Consider the following 13697-nt stretch of genomic DNA (forward strand, 5'->3'; position numbering starts at 1 on the left):
CCTTGGTTAGACCCGCTGATCCTGTTACCTGTGGATGAACCAATCGAAACTGGGTGGCACGTAATGGAAGAAGTAATGGCGGTTAGGCCCAGCACTCATGCCAGATGATGAAGTTCAGCTAGGCACTTGTCAGAGGAAGTGGGGCTGGGAGCTCTCAGACCCTTTCTCAATCCCATATCCGGTGCCTCCACTAGAGAGTCTGAGAGCCAAAGGCAGGTCAGGCTCCTAGAGCATCTCAGTATCTTTGAGTGATTGCCACCATCACGTCTCCAGTCTGATGGCTTCCAGAGAACGGGACTTCTTCACATTGGCTCAAAACTCCAAACCTTTTTTGACTTGGCGCCCATCAGAACAGCATTACTTCAGTGAGATCCAGTCCCTCAGAATCCGGTGGCTCTGTTGAAAGGAGTGGACCGGATTCCCCCTCCAGATGGAGAGCAGGCACAGAATATTCGGATGTGTTTTTTAAACCAGCAACAGCAGGTTTGGGGAAGAAGATAAGAGTTCAGTTGTGGGACATTCTGCAAACTCGGGATAAAGCAAACACTATCAACCGAACCAGTGTCCCAATAGGACCTCACTGTGGAAAGCTGAACGGAAGGAAGTGATGGGGTCACAGTGTAGCAGAGCCAAATTCTCATCCCCCACAGCAGGAAACCAATGGGCGGCTACAAAAGGAAAACCGAGAAACACCAATAAAACAACATGAGCAGGACACATGATTAACTACAAAGGAAAACACAGAGAAAAGGTGCTTCTGGGACCAAGATGGGAGAAGGTGAGGTGAAGAGAATAAATTGGTATTGTTCAGTGTCTTCTGGTACTATCTGACTTCATCTACACTCACTGTAACTTTGATCAAAGAGCCATTTATTTCGTTTTATACGTATGGGTGTTTTACCTACATCTCCACATGTATGCCTGGCGACCAAAAAAGGTCAGAAAGGACTCAGAAGGAGTTACAGGTGGTTGAGAACCATTGTATGGGTACCGAGAATTGAAACCTGGACCTCTGGAAAAGCAACCCCTGGGACATCTCTCCAGTCCCCAGTTAATTAGTTTTTGAAAGACTGTAAATTTTGTCTATGCATGGCTGTAGTTGGGTGAAAGTTTTAGGGGTAGAGCACAAGGCATGTGTGAGGCCCTGGACTTGATTCCCAGCACAAGGGGGAAAAAAGCATATGGGGAAAAGATGCCCTTCCCACTGGACAGGGGTGATGTTTGGAGACAGCCTAGCTTGGCCTCCTTTCCAACTCTGTGCTTGTCTTGGCAACTCTGGCCTGAAAGAGGGTTCAGAACACCAGGAGGGACACACCAGGGACCCAATACCTATGTGATCTCCCAGTGAGGACCGCTGCTTTTCCAAGCCCTTGAGCATCTCACCAACACCTCCAGCCAGTCCTGGAGGCTGGTCAGGCAGGGCTGAGGCTCCATCTGGTCATGGGGGGCTGAGGTTCCAGCCTGGTAAGGTAGGGCTGAGGCTCATCACAAAGAGGAGGGAACATTGGCTCCATGAGTTTACACCCCCATTAAAAGCTGAGGAAGAGATCAGAAGCCTGGCCTCCTGGTTTAGGGTTTTACGGTTCTCCTACAAACGAAATGGTGGCTGTCATCACCCGTGGGACAGGCCAGGAGGGTGGAGGGTAATGTTTTGGAAGGGAAATCTAGCCTTCTAATTTCAGTGTCCTGTTTCTCCTGAATAAAAACACACCTGTCCTGAAATCCAGGGCACCAAAAAGACACTTGATCTAGCACCGATGATGGCCCCTGGCTGAAAATACTCCCGTTTCCCTTAGTCACCCTGTCCAAGCAGCATAAGCCTGCTGGATAAAGTAACAGACAGAACCCGACAGATGTCCTGAGGAATGAAGGGCCTTGGCTAAGGGGGACTTTGGGAGGGGCGGGGTGCAAGTGGGTAGGATCTGGGCAGAGCCCAGAGATTTTCTCTTGCCCTCAGTGTGACACAGCTCTGAGGCCTAGAGAACCAGATGCTAATGGGAGTAGCCAGGGGGAGGCAGAAGGGAAAGAGACAAGATTAGCCCAGTGCCATTAACCCTTTAGAGACCAGGATCCACACCACTGAGCCAACTCATTCTCTGATTTATAGTTAGCTGTGCCCCGTGCCCCATGTTCTAGTTCTGACAAAGCCCATTTAAAGTGACTTCAGTGGCCTAGCAAATGGTGTCTCACTGTTGCCAGGCGGGGTAGTCTTATAGGTAGATGAGACAATCACACTATAGGGCGGACCCTGGGATCCACTAAGCAGACCCTCTGAACAAACTGTGGGCAGACTCCACATGCCCTCTCCACAATCTGTGGACTCTATAGGATAAGGTGACATCCATAGGGCAGCGGTTCCAGGTGTGTGCCCTGAGTCTGTCACGTGACCCAGCTTGTGTGCCATTTACTGGGCGAGGCAATGTTTTGTTCGTGAGAAAACACTGGGGCTAAAGAGATGGCTCAAGGGTTGAAAGCAGTGGCTGCTCTTCTAAGAAGACCTTGGTTCAATTCCCAGCACCCACATGACAGCTCACAATCATCGGCAACTCCAGTCTCTGGGGTCTGATGCCATTTTCTGGTCTCCTCAGAGACTGCAGGCATGTGGTGCTTGGGCAAACATTCAGGCAAACACTCATATACATGAAATAAAAATAGAGTCTCAAAAAATGTAAGGGAAGGAAGGAAGGAAGGGAAGGAAGGAAGGAAGGAAAAAAGGAAGGAAGGAAGGAAGGAAGGAAGGAAGGAAAAAAGAGAGAAGGGTGGACATTCTGTGGTCCTTAAGGTGTATGGGGTCTGTTTTCTGGCAGACTTAGGTGGTTTTCAGAATGATCTCTTACCAGGCTTCTGTTCTAAACTGAATTTGATTCTCATTCCCACATCCAACCTCATAATAATGATTGATGGGAGCAGGACTGGTGGTTTCTATGGTGACATTAATTGTGCCTCCTGTCCACAGCAGTGATGCTGCACTTTGGAGCTGAAATCTGAACCACTCAGCCAGTGGGGCTTCTGCCCAAACTAAGTCACAGATACCCTCAACTCCACCATCACTCTGATCCGAGGAGCGTCTCAAAACTCTCCGGAGATTGGAAGAAAGCGACATTAAACAAGACAGTCACATGGAAAAGACACTAGGTGGCACCTGATCAGCTCTGAAAATGAGCATTTAACTTTCAGAAATACCAGCTGGGTTCCGGAATGGTCAAACACCCTAGTCATTCACCCGACCTCCTGCTGTTGCCTGATGCCCAACGATCCGAGGAGGGAAAAGCACTGACTATCCATTACCCACAGGTTAGAGAACTAAGCAAGAATAGGTCTTGCTATCAAGCATGATGATCTAAATTAGATCCCCAGGACCCACATGGTAGGAGGAAAGAGCTATTTCCACAGGTTGTCCTCTGACCTCCAGATGACCTCACACACACACACACACACACACACACACACACACGGGGGGGTGTGAATGAATGAATGAATGAATGAATGAATGACGAGTGCTTACAAGGCCAGCAAGATTGCTCAGTGGGGTAAAGGCTGCTGCTGAGTTTGATGACCTTAAATTCCTAGACCCCACACGTTAGAAAACTGACTCCCTCAGGCTGTCCTCTGGCCTCTACATGAGCATTGTGATACATACATAGACACACACATGTGCAAACACAAACAAATAAATGTCATTTTTGACATTTTTATTTTTTTCATATTTGAGTTGTTTTGTCTAAATATATGTTCATGCATGCCTCGCCAAAAGAAAGTGATCTCCCGGAACTGGAGTTACAGATGGTTGTGAGCCATCAAGTGGGTGCTGGGAATTAAACCAGAGTTCTCTAGAAGATCCAGTGCTTTTAACCACTGAGCCATCTCTCCAGCCTCTTGTATTTTATTTTAAGATGGGATCTCTCCATGTCCTGCCTGTTCTAGAACTCACTATGTAGGTCAGGCTGACCTCAAACTCACAGAGATCACGCTGTCTCTGCCTCCAAAGTGTTGGTTAGGATTGAAGGGGATACCACCACACCTAGACTAACTATAATTTTAAAAAATAAGTGTAATTTTTTAAATCTGAGAAAAAGAAATCTTGGAATCCCTTGCTAGACTTTGTAGAGAACTAGGCCACATTGTGCCCTCATGAAGCTTCCAGTCCTGGGATAAAACAAAGCCCATGGCGCCCAGAAACAAGTGAGAGAGATAGCAACAAAGACTGTCCCATGGACGAGATGTTTGGACAGGACTGAGTCTAGGGAGGACTGAAAAAACGGGGTGGGTGGGAGTTAGGGACTGGAGACTTCTGGCTTAGTGAGGGGACTTTCAACACCCTGCTAAAGAATTCCTTACTCCCAGGACAGTGGGCATCTCTCCAGTGGAAATGGCACACAGACTAGCATCTTGAGATCATCTGTGACAATATTGACATGGACCAGCAGGTAAAGACACTTGTCTTCAAACCTGACAGACTAAGTTCAATCGCTGGGACCCACCTGGTGGGAAGATACAAGGGACTCCCACAGCTGTCCTCTAACCTGAGCATCCCCTCCCAAATAAAGTGTTAGAAACATAATAATAATAATATCACTTACCATAACCCTAACACAAACAAGGGGCCAAGGTCACACAAAGGGCAGGAGGCCAAGGGGAGAAGATAATTCTTCTCCAGTCTTCTCCATGGGTGGTATGGACTAGATCAGGTGACAAGCAGTGTCTTTCTTGGCTCTCTGTTGCTGTGATAAAACACTAACCAAGCAGGTTGAGTGAGGAGAGGGCTATCTGGCTCAGTTGTATCACTCAAGAAAGGCAAGGCGAGAACTCCAGGTGGGAAAGTGAAGGCAGCAACCAGAGCAGAGACCAGTTAGGAATGTTGCTGACCAGCCTGCTTCCACTCAGACTTCCTTACACAGCCCAGACCTATCTGCCTGGGAATGGTACCACCCACAGTGGGCAGGGCACTCCCACACCTGCCAGCAATCAGAAAAGTGCTCCCAGAGACATGCCCACAGGCCAGGGACAGAGGAAACCCCTCAGCTGAGACTCCTTCTGCCCAAGTGACCACAGGTTTTTATCAAGTTAAGTGAAGCTGACTAGGACAGGCAGCATAGGGGGAGGGAGCTGAACTCCACAAGTACAGAACTTTCCAAATATAAAAGAGCCTTGAACATCAAAACTGTGGACAAAAAAGCCTATGAGTCATTTTAAAACAAAACAAAACCCACAAATATGCATGAATGTTGGTTTCTGCTCCAGAACAAGGATCTGAGACGCATATTTTACATATCAAAGCAGACCAGGACTCCAGGTTTTCCCAGCACCCCTCAGTCCCTGCCCGGCATACCCTGCCCCAAACTCCGAACTTTCCAGCCCAGGGGCTGGGCAGCCCTTCCCCCAGACATGCTTCCCTACATAATCCAGGCATTTTGATCTCTCTCTCCTCCCCTTTTTTCTTCTCTCTTCCCCCATCTCTTTATGTACCCTCTTTCCTTCTCTTCCTCCTCCCTTCTGTCTCCCTTCCCATGGCAACTTTCCTGGCCTCAGTCATAGGACCAGTGAACTCGCCCAATAAACCTACAAATGTGTATATATTATTTATATATTTATAAATATTTATAAATTTATTTTATGTGCATTAGTGTTTTGCCTGCATGTGTGAGTGTGTTGGATCCTCTGGAACTGGAGCTACAGGCAGTTGTGAGCTGCCATGTGGGTGCTAGGAACTGAACCCAAGTCTTCTTCTGGAAAAGCCAGTGCTCTTAAACACTGAGCCATCTCTCCAGCCCATGTATGTATGTATGTATGTATGTAAGTATGTATGTGTGTATAGTGTATGTATTTAGTCTGGCTTCAGTTGGCTCACTTTCACCAGTGAAGAAATAACATAACAATAAAAACACACAGAGGAGAAACACAAATGAGTATGCTGAACCACCTGTTAGCAGCAGGCCTGAAACAGTGCCCACAGAGAAAAATAGACTCTACACTATTGGTGAGGGCCCAAAGCACTCCAACTCCTGTGGAGAGGAATGTGACAATATCTAACTAACTACTCAATTTTGGAAGCTAAACCTGAAGGCTTCTCCCACAAATGCAAAACAACAAATGCAGGGGGCTGCTCAGCTCAGAACTTTGATTTAAATTGGAAGCAGGGGTTGGAGAGATGGCTCAGTGGTAAGAGCACTTGCGGTTCTTCCAGAGGACCTGGAGTTCATATTCCAGGCGCCCACATGGTGGCCTGCAAGTCTAACTCCAGTTCCAAGGGGTCTGGTGCCTTTCTCTGGTCTCTATAACCAGACTTGTGCACAGACATAACAGCCATACCAAAAAACAAAACAAAACAAAACAAAAACAAAAAACAAAAACAAACAAAAAAACAGAAAACAACCAACCTAAAGACTGTCCACTGGGGTCCGGATGGACAAACTGCCAATCACACACCACAGTACTATGAACACTGTCTAGAAATGAGATGTTATTGTGGTGATAAGAGACCTCACTGGTAAGTAAGCATAAAAGATAAAGGGATGGTTGTCATGGTTGGGATCGCATGTCCCTGAAGGCCCATGGGTCAAAGGCACAGTCCCATCCTGTGACGCTAATAGGAGATGACAGACCTTTAAAAGATGGGGCTAGCAGATCCTTTGGTTATGATGTTGTACCTGGATGAGAGCCATACAGCTGGCCGTTGCTGTCTCTGAGATGAAGGGCTCTTCTCCTTCAAGGCATCCCTGCTGTGATAAGCTGTCTAGCCATGGGCTAGAACTCCTAAACTGTGAGGGAAACTATCCCTTTGGATTTATAAGTTCATTTCTCTCTGACAAATACAACTATGCGAATTCAGTTGTCGGGGCTGGAGAGATGGCTCTGTGTTTAAGAGCATGTTCCCAACATCCATGTCAGGAAGCTCACAACTGCCTAACTCAGGCTCCATGGGATAAAGTGACCTGACCTGGTTGGCTAGTGCAACCACTCTAATGAGCATATACTCACATGCAGATACATACTTATACATACATTAAAAATAAAACAGACCAGTCGCACCTTGGTGACTCTGGGGGTTGAATCTGTTCTCTTCAGATCCTCAAAATCCACAGATCTACAATTCCTTATATAAAATGGGGTAGTATTCGCCTATGACATATGTACTTTAAGTTATCTCTAGATCCCTTGTACTACCTACTATCATGTTAATGCTACACAAGTAGTTATACTCCATTGTTCAGTGAACAGCAAGGGAAAAAAGGCTCAAAAATGTTTGATACAGATGAAATTAAAAAAAAATATTTGCCACCTATGTTTGTTTAAATACATGAATGTAGGTCTCACCAGTGTGGCCAACTGCATTGCTACACTGTTTTTTTTTAATAAGGTGAGAGAAAGAGAGAGAGAGAGAGAGAGAGAGAGAGAGAGAGAGAGAGAGAGGGAAGGAGGGAGGGAAGGAGGAAGGGAGAGGGAGAGAGAGAAGAGAAAGACACAGAAAGAATAAAGCAGAGAAAAGGCAGAGGGTGGGAACAGACTCAGGAATGTGAGCGACTATTTCTGATAGCACTTAGACTTTGGAGGGAGTAAAGAATTTAAACATACACAAAATAAATGATACAGACAATCCATCAGCAGAATACATAGACACAAACAAACTCAACTGCATACCAAACTCATGACTTCCAAGAGAAAGAAAAGTATGTTTAAATCCACTATCCTGTGAACCCTTAAGTAGTCTAAGGGAGTCGGGAGGTTGCAAAGAAGCCTCTGACTTCACATAGTAGGTGTGTTGGTACAGATCTATAAATCAGAGACTTGGGAGACTCAGGCAGGAAGACTATGAGTTCAAGTCTTGCCTGGGCTACCAAATAAGTTGAAAACCAGCCTGGGCCATTTATCAAGACCCTATCTCGAATTTTAAAATAATTTCAGACCAGTGAGAAGGTTCAGAGGGTAAGGGTACTTGCCACCATGCCTGGTGACCTGAGTGTGACCTCTAAAACTGTGGAAGGAGAGCCAATCCTTGCAAATCGTCCTCTGACCCTCCACATGTGTACTGTGGCTAGTTGTGGGCACATGTGCATATGCATGCATCTGCACAAACACACACTTAAACATAAAAAATAAAGACATTTTAAAGGTCTGACTATGTGGCTCAGTGAGAGAGTATTTACCTAGGCAGTATAGGCCTGCCCTAGGCTCCATACTCTGATACCACTGAATAAAAATTCTAATACCACTGTTGCATATTATAACAGAAATTCATAAATATATTAACATTTGGGGGAATTCAATATAGAAATACAACAGTAAACAGAATAAAATACAGAGGAAGCCCATGGTATTGGGTGTTGTTGCCGCTGATTTATACACTTGAAGCCTCTTCATATAAAATGTCTTAGCTCTATTCTCTCTCCCAAGAGCATAAAACCCAGTAGGAATGAGCTCACCTAAGTCTTGGGTCTTAATTCCCAGTACAAGACATTAGAATTACTTGATGGTGTGGCTTGTTCCAGCGAGAGGACAAGGAGAAAGCCAGCCTGAAACATCTTAGAAGAGCTCATAGAGTCAAAAGAGCACGGCAAGCGCATGAGCTGTCTTCTCTCATTGGACAAACTTCGGACATGTTTAAGCATCCAAAGAGCTGACTATAAGTAAATACAACATGGTGAATGAAAGTAAATCTATGGGACGAGCAAAACAGTTCTCCTGCAAAGAAAAGCTCTTTCTGTGGGAGCCCGCTGACCTGAGCCCACAGAAAAATGGGAGAGAGCTAACTCTACAGGGTTGACCTCTGACCTCTGACCTCCACATGTATGTCACGGCACACACAAACACCCCCATAACAATAATAATAAGCACATGAGAAAAAGTACATAATTTTTAAATCGTTCTTTTCAATCCCCAGTATAACTATAGATTCAGGCAGATAATCAGAAGTACAGGTTCTGTGTGAAAGGTTTTGGAGAAACGGTACAGCGTCTCAGACCCACAGGGTCACAGTAGGAAGGGTACATGGAGGCATGGCTCAGTCAAGTGAACAGGCAGCAGGCATATCCACCCAGTCTGTCCCTCATGTGCTGTCACAGAAACACCCACGGTCTGTATAGTACTGGTGTCCAACATGGTCACCTAAATCCATTTGATCTGAGGAGACAAATACAACGTGGGACAGTCTGCAGGGTACCAGGCTGGAGGAGTCGTACAAGAGTCCAGTGAGCTCCAACACGATGTCACATACCTTTAATCCCAGCACTCTGAGTTCTAAACCAGGCAGGGTCACATAGTGAGACACTGTATCCCCACCCCCCACAACTAAAAGATCTAATCCAGATCAAAAATAACTACATACTTACCACAACCAACAGGTCCTGTACCCTCTACGTGGATCCTGGAAATTCTAACAGCCATAGGTGTATGTGAGAATAGGAATAACTGGAGAAGTTGGCACATTCAAAGACAGAGTGTTGGGCTGAAGAGATGGCTCAGTGGTTAAGAGCATTTTTTTTTTCTTTCTCTTAAATCATGTCTGAGACAAAGGTTGGTCAGAGAAAAGCAATGGGAGTCAGTTCTTCCACCCTACCAGTCTTAGGGATCGAACTCAGGCTGCCCCGCTTGGCAGCAAGCACTCTTACCCACTGAGCTAAGACGTTTTACATGAAGAGACTTCGAGCATTATGAACCAGTGGCAAAAAACACCCAATACCATGGGCTTCTCTGTATTTTATTCTGTTTACTACTCCATCTCCAGGATCCACATGGTGGCTCACAAGCATCTTCATGTCCCATGAAGGGCAACACCCTCTTCTGCCCTCCATGAACACTCCATGCATGTGAAAACACACACATACATACAAAATATAAACATTAAAAAGATGAAAATGGGATGTTAAGAATGCTCACTATTCTGTCAGAAGACCTGAGTTCAAACCCCAGTACCCACTTCAGGTAGCTTACAACCAAGGGATCCTACCCTCCTCTGGCTTCCAGAGGCCACCATACACCCATGCATATACTCATAGCTAAAAATACGACTGCTTAAGTTAAAAGGAAACCATAGTTTTTTGTTTTTGTTTTTTTTTTTTTTAAAAAAAAAACCTGGATGTTCAGTTTCTTAAACATGAGGACAGATCACTGGCATGGGAGCTAGGTGTGTGTGTGTGTGTGTGTGTGTGTGTGTGTGTGTGTGACTAGAGATTAAAGCCAAGGCCTTGTACATGTAAGACAAGCTCTGAGCTATGTCCCCATCCTGAGAATTCAGGTTATCTTTGCTGACATCCAGAGGTGGATTTCACAATGTTTCTATCTTACCTCCAAACAGTTCAGAAAACAACAGACAAAACAATCATATATTGAGAAACAGAACACAACTCTGTGAACAAACTTGAACAATGGACAGAGATGTTTGTGACATGATCCAACAGATTGTAAATGTCACCATGAAGCCTTAAAAACCACAGGTAGCTTGGATAATTCAGGGCTTCACAGTGCAGAGAGGCGAAGACGTGGACTGTCCTGGGAGCAGGACCAAGAGGCCCAGGTGACACGGGTTCCATCACGGACACCCAGGCAGCGATGGTGCTGCCATTGGCGGAAACTGTGACCCCTTGGAGAAGCCAGGTTTTAGGTAGGGTAGTAGGGAAGAAGGTAAAATATTCAATTCAGACACCCACAAATTCCCAAAGTCTGAGCCATCAGCTTAATGTTAGAGAAACATAAGCTTAGGGGTCAGCAAGACAGCTCAGTGGGTAAAGGAGCTTGCTGCCAAGCCCGATGGCCTGAGTTTGATCCCTGGGACTCACATGATGGAAGGAGAGAACTGACTCCCATGGATCTTCTCTGACTACCCTCCTTTCTCAGATGTGATTAAAAAAAAAAAAAAAAAAAAAAAAAAAAAAAAAGTTAAACCAAGAGAGAAATGTGATGAGGAAATACAGACTTTACTTCTACCATGTGGCAGTGGGAAGCTGAATAACTTAGGGGAGGGAAGAGAGAATGTGACCTGCCTCAGGACATAACCAAAATGCCCAGGTGACAAGGGATCACCCAGATCCCAGCATAGACATGTCTGACATGTCCCTGGTACTGCCAACCACAGCAATGGTCCCGCCAGTCCCCACTCTATTTGGCTCTCCTCCCACGTGCCCTGGGGAGCACAGAAGAGGACTCCTGGTTTCCTTCTTCCCAGGTGCTTTTCCCCAACTGCAGCTTTCCAGAGAAAAAGCAGGTATTAGGGTCTTTTAAAATACAATTGGTTTATTTTATGTGCATTAGTGTTTTGTCTGCGTGTCTGTGTAAGGGTGTCAGATCTTGGAGTTACAATGGTGAGCTGGCATATGGGTCCTGAGAACTGAACCCAGGATCTCTATAAGAGCAGCCAGTGCTCCCAACCACTGTGCCATCCCTTCAACCTCAGCCTTAGGATTTTTAGCGTGCTCTTTCAAAGAGGGTCAAGGGTTATTTGGTATTCAAGCAGCAAGAGATAAGCCATCAGAGACTCTAAAGGCAAGTCCAAGCCAAACATTAAAGAAAAACAAGAAAGATCAGAAAGAACCACATCAGAGACATCGATCACCGGGCAGAAGCAGATCTCAAAGATACCAAAAGTAGAGCTTTGAGAGGAAGGGTGGGAATCTAATGGCTATGACGTCACCAGGATGAAGCCAGACTGTCACCAACTGGAGAAACCCATCTGCAGAAAGAAGCAGCACCCTGAACAGGCCTGCCAAGTCAGCATTTTCACCCTCTCTCCGGTTGCTTGCAGTCACATCAACAGATCATAATGGCAGAAATAAAGTGTTCTTTCACTCCGCTCTCCTCCGGTTACGGAGTCTGACCACCGCCAATGAGAAAGCTGAGAACCTTTCATCACGGAACACATTTGTGAAACGCATTGGCTTTAACAAACTGTTCCCCCACACACCTGGCCTGCATGGTCTCCTCTGACCATGCTATATCATGTTCAGAAAGTGCTTATAGGCTCCCATTGCATGGAAAAACACCAGCAGCTGACAGAAAAATGAAACCCCATCTTGGCTCTGGAGAAATGGTCCCATCAGGGAAACGCATAAGACTATTAGATGAGATTTAATAAGTTTTAACTAAATCCAGGTGAGGGGCTCTATCTGGGGAGAAAACAGAAGATTCTTATGAACGGCTCCAGGAAATCACTCAGGAAAGGGAAAAGGATACAAAGCCTTACACCACCACAGTAAAAAGCAACCAGGATTCAGACTCCACAAATGGAGAACTGTCGTGTAATCCGGTCGGAAGATGTCTGGCTGGAGTATCCTGTTTTCTCTCATTTGTGTTTACTGAGTTTTATGGAGTCACATAAAACCATATATGTACATGTTAAATGAAAGTAGAAGAGAGACTCTGTGTGATGGAGAAGGGGAAGAAAAGGAAGTAGAATATATAAGTATGCATGTATGTGTATGTATGTATCCAACATACAGCAATAGAAACATACTGTATAGAAACAGAATCTCAGAATGTCTCGAGGCTGAAAGACTTTCCACTTCCCTCCGTCCCCTGACACTTCACATTTGGTCTTAGATGTAATCAACTTCAAAATGTCTCTTCCCTTCTTTGAGACATGTTCTTAGCCCAAGCTTGACTGAGATGAGAATTTTCTTTCTCCATCTCCTTACTGCTGAATTACAAATGTATACCACCAGAGCTGGAGAGATGGCTCAGCGGTTAAAAGCACTGACTGCTCTTTCAGAGGTCCTGAGTTCAAATTCCAGCAACCACATGGTGGCTCACAAGCATCTGTAATGGGATCTGATGCCCTCTGCTGGTGTGTCTGAAGACAGCTACAGTGTACTTAGATATAATAAAAAAACTTAGGGGGAAAAAAAGGTGTATGCTGTATAAAAAGAAAGAAAGAAAGAAATATGTAGCAGCACACTTAATTCTATATCACACACACACACAAACACAACTGTAAACAAGAAAATCATGGAGCCAACCCTAAGAACAGCTAGTCTGTAATATTCTGAAGGCAGGACACTGTGCCTGCAGTATAAAAGAAGCAGTTTCTCGTCCCAGTACATGCAGTTTATAGGACCCTAGTGTGCCCTTGTTGGTTTTATGTTTGAAACTCTAAGCCCCAGTATGTGTGTCTCTGCTAAGAATAGGACTCTCCAAGCCTACAAATGCTGAGCGTCAGGAACGGAATGGTTCCCTCTGTGGGGAAACCCAAAAGATGGACCAAGGCCACAGTCTGAGGAAATAGAGCCACTGAAAATGATCAAACCACCTGCAAGCTCTGCCACAGAGCCCAGGGTCCCTGAGGACATTGTGCCCTAAGTACCCAACACCTCGGACACAGGAGTGACCCCTCTCAGAGAGGGTTGCATGAAATGAAGACCCCATGTTAGGTCCTTCAAGGGAGGTTTTTAAAAGTCTCTTGCTAACATCCAATTCAATTATAAAATGAATCTTCGGTCTTGGGGAAGAACAGGCTAAGGGCTGCAACCTTATGGAATCTAATGGTTTTTCTATCCAAATCCCACTGCCAAACATCTGTGAAATAAAACCAGCACTCCTTGATGGGCTTCCATAAAAGAGACCATCCCAGGGGCAGGGGCAGGAGGTGGGGCTCAGTGGTGAGAGCTTGCATGAACATGGGTTCTACCCGTAAACCTCCCAAAAATGAAAGAAATACAGACACATTCACAAAAACAAACCCAAAAAACCAATGATCACACAAAACTATCAAC

The 13697-nt window shown here is 45.4% G+C and overlaps 1 protein-coding gene across 1 annotated transcript in view; it reads right to left on the reverse strand.

The window, feature by feature from the left end:
• The window catches only part of TEKT1 (tektin 1), a gene marked incomplete at its 3' end in the record, with an annotated part of 38671 nt that extends 33820 nt beyond the window's left edge, over window positions 1-4851 (reverse strand). The window contains exon 1 of the mRNA XM_080924508.1: window positions 4581-4851. The remainder of the gene's footprint in view (window positions 1-4580) is intronic.
• Window positions 4852-13697: the final 8846 nt, after the last annotated feature.

The sequence above is a fragment of the Micromys minutus genome (genome assembly GCF_963924665.1).
Source record: "Micromys minutus genome assembly, chromosome: 10".
NCBI classification, from domain to species: Eukaryota; Metazoa; Chordata; class Mammalia; order Rodentia; family Muridae; genus Micromys; species Micromys minutus.